This window comes from Mus caroli, unplaced genomic scaffold (assembly GCF_978045245.1).
Source record: "Mus caroli unplaced genomic scaffold, Mus_caroli_1 scaffold_1, whole genome shotgun sequence".
NCBI classification, from domain to species: domain Eukaryota; kingdom Metazoa; phylum Chordata; class Mammalia; order Rodentia; family Muridae; genus Mus; species Mus caroli.
This window is the reverse complement of record NW_028227256.1, coordinates 41358897-41367328: the sequence shown is the minus strand read 5'-3', so window position 1 is coordinate 41367328 and position 8432 is coordinate 41358897. Positions and strand designations below refer to the sequence as shown.

The following is an 8432-nucleotide window of genomic DNA, read 5'->3' as shown; positions in this document are numbered from 1 at the left end:
ATAGATAACACCTAGCCAGACTAACCAGAAAGCACAGAGACAGTATCCAAATTAACAAATCAGAAATAAAAAGGCAGACATAACAACATAAACTCAGGAAATTAAAAAAATCATCAGCCTACATTGAATGTAGGTTGAGTAAAAGCCTATACTCAACAAAACTGGAAAATCTAGGTAAAATGGATGATTTTCTAGACAGATATTAAGTACCAAAGTCAAATGAGGATCAGATAAACCAGCCCCATAACTCCTAAAGACATAGATGCAATCATTAAAAGTCTCCCAACCAAAAAAAAAAAACAATCAAACAAAAAACAGGACCAGCTTGTTTTAGTGCAGAATTCTATCAGACCTTCAAAAAAGACCTAAGACCAATACTTTTCTTTTCTTTTTTTTAATTTTTAATATTTTTATTACATACTTTCCTCAATTATATTTCCAATGCTATCCCAAAAGTCCCCCATACCCTCCCCCCCACTTCCCTACCCACCCATTCCCGTTTTTGTTGTTGTTGTTGTTGTTGTTGTTGTTTTGGCCCTGTCCTTACCCTGTACTGGGGCATATAAAGTTTGTGTCCAATGGGCCTCTCTTTCCAGTGATGGCCTACTAGGCCATCTTTTGATACATATGCAGCTAGGGTCAAGAGCTCTGGGGTACTGGTTAGTTCATAATGTTGTTCCACCTATAGGGTTGCAGATCCCTTTAGCTCCTTGGGTACTTTCTCTAGCTCCTCCATTGGGAGCCCTGTGATCCATCCAATAGCTGACTGTGAGCATTCACTTCTGCGTTTGCTAGGCTCCGGCATAGTCTCACAAGAGACGGCTATATATGGGTCCTTTCAGCAAAATCTTGCTAGTGTATGCAATGGTGTCAGCGTTTGGAAGCTGATTATGGGGTGGATCCCTGGATATGGCAGTCTCTAGATGGCCCATCCTTTCATCACAGCAGCAAACCAGTAGCCAACAACAAACTAGATGGTGAGAAACTGGAAGAAAACCCACTAAAATCAGGGACTAGACAAGGCTACCCACTCTCTCCCTACCTATTTAATATAGTACTGGAAGTCCTAGTCAGAGCAATTAGACAACAAAAGGAGTCAAAGGGATACAAATTGGAAAGGAAGAAGTCAAAATATCACTATTTGTAGATGATATAATAGTATACTTAAGTGAACCCAAAATTCCACCAGAGAACTTCTAAACCTGATAAACAACTTCATCAAAGGGACCTGGTATAAACTTAACTCAAACAAATCAGTAGCCTTCCTCTACTCAAAGGTTAAATAGACTGAGAAAGAAATTAGGGAAACAACACCCTTCACAATAGTCACAAATAATATCAAATACCTTCGGTGATACTAACCAAGCAAGTGAAAATTCTGTCTGACAAGAACTTCAAGTCCCTGAATAAAAAAGGGCAGTTGGAAAAGAAAGCTGGTGATAATGAACAAATGGGCCATTTTCCAGCTCCAGTAAGCAGCAGAACTCAGCAGCTTTGACCACGTGTCTCTGGTGTTGGAGTCAAGAATAGAATGACTGCTGAGAAAAACAGTACCATTGATGCTGGTTAGCTGGAGCTAAGAAATAAAAACAGTGCCTCTTGATGACCTGCTTTCTGAGAGAACAAAGAAGCTGTGTTCCAGTGATAGCCAAGGTTGTACTATATGCTGCAGTTGAACTTGGTAGAGTATAAGAATCAGCCCAGCCAGATGGTACTGGGTTGTTTTAGACATGATGGAGTCATGGAGAGCAGCTGAGACTTGGCACTGTGGGAGTTCAGGAAATGCCTGGTGAAGGTACAGCCTCAGTTGTAGTTGACAATCCAGAACTGGAAAGTCATGCAAAGAAGTTGAGGTTTGGCACCATGAAGAGAGCCTATAAGAGGCTATTGGTGAAGCCTACTTGCAGCTGAAGTCCCCAGTGCATTGTAGATGCCATTACCATCGGATGATCACCAAGAACAGCAGGGGCAATGTATTGGAGTTACCCAAAGCCTAAAATGGTACAGTGTGCATAGCTCAAGATATGACTCAAGCCATTTGGAGGTGCTCTGACACTGGAACAAGAAGCTGTAATGTTGAAGTTGCCTTGGAGACCCCAAGATGTTCCAGATAAAAAATCTGTGGTATACCTGTTGAGGAAAGCTGCTAACAGGGAATGGAGCCATCCAAAGAGAATTGTGTTACAGTCAACAAAGCAGAAAGGAGTTGGACATTAAACATGGAGATGCTGAGTTTGGAGTTTGTTCAGCTGGATTTTGGTCTTGGTTTGGTCCAGTATTTCCTCACAATGAAATTTTGGAATGGTAATGTATGTCATGTGATGTTGGAGGTATGTGATCTGCTTTTTGATTTTGAATTTATAAGGGGTTCCAGTTAAGTGATTAGAAGAACCTCAGAAGAGACTTTAAACTTTGGACTTTTAACATTATTTTGAGACTATGATAGACTATGGGGCTTTTTGAAGTTGGACTAAATTTATTTTGCATTATGCTATGTTTAGATATGTCCCCCATAGACTCAACAAAGGAATGGATACAGAAAATTTGGTAGATTTACACAATGGAGTACTACTCAGCTATTAAAAACAATGACTTCATGAAATTCTTAGATAAATGGATGGAACCAGAAAACATCATCCTGAGTGAAGTAACCCAAACACAAAAGAACACATATGGTATGCACTCACTGATAAGTAGATATTAGTCCAAAAGTGTAGCCTCCCATAAGCCTGAAGCAGGCTAAACCAGAACTTGACCTTGCTGCCACTAAGGAGATTATCTACGGTGGAGCCTTCCTCCCTAGATCACTCTTCAAGATACTGCTATCTGCTGAGAGGCCCTGGAGCTATTCCGGAGACTACGTCCCTATCCTGCATGTCATCACCTGCAGCTGGTTCCAGGCTCCAAGGATGAATTGGCAGGAATGGACTTTCCTCCCCCCCCGCCCCCTCTTTTATAAAGAGTGTCCACCATTAAAAATTTGAACCTTCAGCAGACTAGTTGTCTTGGTTCCATTCTTTCTCAACCCTCCTAGGCTCCCTCTTTTCTTTCAGATTCCAAGATGCCTTTCAGGCTCAAACCCGGACATGTGAGCCGCTGGCCAGCCCCAACACAAAAGCTTTGAATATCCAAGATACAATTCACAGACCACATGAAGCTCAAGAAAAAGGAAGACTAATGTGTGGATGATTCGATCCTTCTTAGAAGTGGGGACAAATATTCATGGGAGGAAATACAGAGACAAAGTGTGGAGCAGAGACTGAAGGAAAGGCCATCCAGAGACTGTGCCACCTAGGGATCCATCCCATATATAGAGACCAAACCCAGACACTGTTTTGGATGCCAAGAAGTGCTTGCTGTTAGGAGCCTGTTATAGCAGACTCCAGAGAGGCTCTGCCAGAGCCTAACAAATACAGAGGTGGATGCTAGCAGCCAACCATTGGATTGAGCACAGGATCCCCAATGGAGGAGTTTGAGAAAGGACTGAAGGAGCTGAAGAGGTTTGCAATCACATAAAAAGAACAACAATATCAACCAACCAGAACCCCCAGAGCTTTCAGGGACTATACCAGCAACCAAAGAATATACATGGAGGGACACATGGCTCCAGCTGCATATGTAGCAGAGGATGGCATTGTCTAGCATCAATAGGAGAAGTCTTTGGTCCTCTAAAGGCTGGATTCCCTAGTGGAGGGGAATGCCAGGGTGGTCCCATTTGCTGCTGGTAGACATGGCCTCTTGGGAGAAGTACTCTTGCACAATGGGTCTGGAGGCCTAGCCACCTCTGGGAGTATATGGTGCAGAGTAGGAGGCAGGAAAGACCTTGCCTGTCCTCTTTCGTGTACAGCTGGATCCATTCTCAGTGAAGGTTGGTCTCCTGGGGATGGGGGGGAGTCACCCTGCAAGGAGAGTTTTAGTTCACTAAGGACTGCTATTTCAGGATCACAGTTACTATGTGAAACAGATCCCAGCTATGACAGGGACTCTACCTTCAATGGGTTTGTAGGAAAAATCCAGCTGATCACAGGAATGGACAAAGCTCTTGTTGGGATGTGCAGAAAAGGAGAGGCATTATGTGACGATTCCCCTAAACCTTGCCTATGGAAGTGAAGGAGTTTCTGGTGTGGTCCCTCCAAACTCAGTGTTCATTTTGATGTACTCTGGGTGGATTTGGAATTCTGAAGACCAGGTTCATATTCAGATGTATTTCAACCCCCTCAGTTGCCGTCTGGACTATGCAAGTATCTGATTTTATGAGGTACCACTACAACAGAACACTTTTGGATGGTACACTTTAATTCCAGCCATAATCACATGGAAACCTTTGGCACATTCGTGAGAATTGGATGGCTGATTCCTGGAATGGACATAGGGCTGCTGGGCATGTGTGTTGTGGAGAAGCGTATCAGTGCCATCTCCCTTTTTCTGGCTATGGGGAGGAGGGAGATGCAAAAGACTTGCCTGGGCAGACGTCCCTAGTCTTTGATGTTGCACTGTTGAGCCTCCATAACCCCAAGGATACCATTTCTGTTGAGAATAAGGTCATCCCTGAGAACTGTGAGCAGAGAAGTCAGAGTGGGGACTTCCTCAGGTATCATAACAATGTTATGCTTCTGGATGCCACCCTCTTTGACTCCAGCTATTCAAGGAACCACACCTTTGACAAATACATTGGGCAGGGTTATGTGATTCCTGGGATGGATGAAGGTTTACTTGGTGTCTGCATTGGAGAGAAGCAAAAGATTGTGGTCTCTCCTCACCTGGGCTATGGAAAAAATGAAAGATGGAGAATTCCTGGCTCAGCAGTGCTGGTCTTTGACATCCACATAATTGGCTTTCACAACCCTTCGGATTCCATCATCATCACTTCCCACTATAAGCTTCCAGTCTGTTCGGTGCTGAGTAAGATAAGGAATTACCTCAAATACCACTACAATGCCTCATTTCTGGATTGAGCCTCTCACTGGAATTCCTTTCTCTCATGCTCTTCTCCAATTTTGTCCCTGCAGTTCCTTCAGACAAGAACAATTCTGGGTCAGAGCTTTTGACTGTGGGATGGCAACCCCATCCCTCCAATTGATGTCCTGGAGTCTACAAATTCCACCCTCCACCATTGTAGAGCACTTCATTCAAGTTCCCTCCCTTTGAGTCCTGAAAGTCTCTCACCTCCCAGGTCTCTAGTGCATTCTAGATGATTCCTCCACCTCCTACCTCCCAAGGTTACCTGTTTCCTGCCACACCCACTCCAGAGAAGACTGTGTGACAGGCCTAAAAGCTTGGATGCAGTCCCGAGGCAAAGAGTTTCATGGAAACTTAGTCTCCTGGAATCTTGGCATCCCATAGCATGAATGCACCAAACCTGTCCCTGTGATAGTCAGTGTATGAATCTCTGTGCTTTCTTTCAGTAATGTTTTATTATTTTACTAATACCTAAATCAGGTTGAACTCTACTGTCTGGCCTTCACCAATGTCCCAGGCAGCCTTTGAGCTGATCCTGGGCCTGGAGTTTCATAAGAATGTTATTCATCCAGACGAAATGCCCCAGTGTTAACCAGGCATCTGTTTGCTGGATAGGAGCTAGTATATTCAGGGCTAGTTCAGAATAGTAAACTTAGAATTCTCATTACAGACATAAATGGCTACCTACAGTACATAATAGTAGAAAGAAGGTGGGTTGTGGTTTTAGGATGAACTGAAGTATTATATCATTCATGAAAGGGTTAGTAGAACAGAATTCCCCTGGTGCATGTTTTTCACTAGGCCCAGAGGAATCGCATAATTAGGTATTTACTAAGGGACCCCTGGTGGTGGGTTTAAAAATTGCATCAGACCTTTCACCTGGATCCTGTGATTAGCTGATTTTAGATAGGGCTGTTCCTATCTCAATTGTAAACACTGCCTGGCTCCCGCCAGCTTTTTATGTATCCATTTTCTTTATTTTGTGTAATGAACCATTATGCACCTCAATGTACCTTGGCGGATGTATTCACCTAGCTTTCTTGTTTTTCTTCTGTATTATAAGTCTGATGCTCGCTTTGAGAAATTACATTCAGATACAACACTCCCTTGTGTTCATGTCTGTTTGTCACTTTTCGCAGACTCCCTGCCCAACTGTACCAAGACCCTGATTCTCCCATGGATTGAGGGGCCGACTGAGTCCAGTCTTCAGCCTTTCTTTCTGCTGACCCCCCAGGGCTTCAGTTCTAGCCCGCCAACCCCCACCCAACACCTGATCATGTCCCTCCTTACCTTCCTTGTCCACTCTCCCACCCAGGTACTTCCCTCATTCTGTCCCTTGTGACTGCTTTCTTCTTCCTCCCAAGTGGGACTGAGGCATCCTCACTTGGGTCCTTCAACTTGTTAAACTTCTTGAGTTCTGTGGATGATATTCTGTACTCTTTTTTTGACTAATGCCCATTTATTAGTGACTGTATACCAGGCCTGTCCTTTTGGGTCTGAGTTACCTCACTCAGGATGATATTTTCTAGTTCCATCCAGTTGCCTGCAAAACTCATGATGTCCTCCTTCTTTATACCTGCACAGTATTCCATTGTGTAAATGTACCACATTTTCAGTATCTATTCTTTCATTGTGGGACATCTGGGTTTTTCCAGCTTCTGGCTCTCAAAAATAAGGCTGCTATGAACATAGTGAAACACATGCCTCTGTGACATGGTAGGGCATCTTTTGGGCATATCCCCAAGACTGATATAGCTGGGTCTTCAATTAAATCTACTTCCAATTTTCTGAGGAACCTCCACATTGATTTCCAGGGTGGTTGTACCAGTTTGCAATCCCGTTAGCTCCTCTTTCTTCATGTCCTTATGAACATGTGCTCTTACCTGAGTTTTCAATCTTAGCCATTCTGATTGGTGTAAGGTGGAATCTCAGGATTATTTTGATTTACATTTCCCTGATCACTAAGGACATTGAACAATTCTTTAAGTGCTTCTCAGCCATTCGAGATTCCTCTGTTGGAATTCCCTGTTTAGATTTATACCCCAAATTTGTATTGGGTTATTGGTTTCTTTGTGTTAGACTCTTGGCTTCTTTATACATGTTGGATATTAGTCCTCAATTGGATATGGGATTAGTAAAGATTTCTTCCCAATCTGTAGGTGCTGATTGTCCTTTGACTTTTAGAAGCTTTCAAGTTTCATGAGGTTCCATTTATCAGTTCTTGATCTTACAGCCAGAGCCATTGGAGTTCTATTTAGGAAATTCCCATGTGTGCCAATGATTTTGAGGCTCTTTCCCACTTTCTCTTCTATTAGATTCAGTGTATCTGGTTTTATATTGAGGTCCTTGATTCATTTGGCCTTGGGCTTTGCGCAAGGTGACAAATATGCATCTAATTTCATTTTTCTACATACAGACTGCCAGTTAGACTAGCACCATTTATTAAAGATGCTTTGTTTGTTCCATTGTATATTTTGGGCTTCTTTGTCAAAGATCACGTGTCCATAAGTGGGTGGTTTTATTTCTGGGTCAGCAATTCTCTTCCATTAATCAACCTGTCTGTCTCTGTACCAATACCAAACTGTTTTTATCACTATTGCTCTATAGTGTAGCTTGAGGTCAGGTATTCTGCTTCCTCCAGAAGTTCTTTTTTGTTAATAATTATTTCCCACTAGCAAGATTTTGCTGAAAGGACCCAGACATAGCTGTCTTTTGTGAGACTATGCCAGGGCCTAGCAAACACATAAGTGGATGCTCACAGTCAGCTATTGGATGGATCACAGGGCCCCCAATGGAGGAGCTAGAGAAAGTACCCAAGGAGCTAAAGGGATCTGCAACCCTATAGGTGGAACAACATTATGAACTAACCAGTACCCCAGAGCTCTTGACCCTAGCTGCATATGTATCAAAAGATGGCCTAGTCGGTCATCACTGGAAAGAGAGACCCATTGGACTTGTAAACTTTATATGCCCCAGTACACGGGAACGCCAGGGCCAAAAAGTGGGAGTGGGTGGGTAGGGGAGTAGGGGGGAGGGTATGGGGGACTTTTGGGATAGCATTGTAAATGTAAATGAGGAAAATACCTAATAAAAATATTTTTAAAAAAGAATTATTTCCCTATTCTGCATTTTTTTTTTGGTTTTCCAGATGAATTTGAAAATTGCTCTTTCTATATATTTGAAGAATTGCATTGGGATTTTTAATAGGAATTGCATTGAATCTGTAGATTGTTTTTGATAGGATGGCCATTTTTTACTGTTAATTCTACCAATTTATTGTTAGTATTAAACTATGATAATTCTACCAATTTATTGTGAGATCTCTTCATTTTCTGAGTTCTTCGATTTCTTTCTCTGGAGACTTGAAGTTATTGCCATACAGATTTTTCATTTCTTTGGTTAGAGTTACCCCAAGACATTTTACATTATTTGTGGTTATTATGAAAGGTGTTGTTTCCCTAATTTCTTTTTTC

The 8432-nt window shown here is 42.5% G+C and overlaps 1 pseudogene; it reads left to right on the top strand.

The window, feature by feature from the left end:
- Window positions 1–2219: 2219 nt before the first annotated feature.
- Window positions 2220–4955, top strand: LOC110295036 (peptidyl-prolyl cis-trans isomerase FKBP9 pseudogene; annotated as a pseudogene).
- The last annotated feature ends 3477 nt before the right edge of the window (window positions 4956–8432 follow it).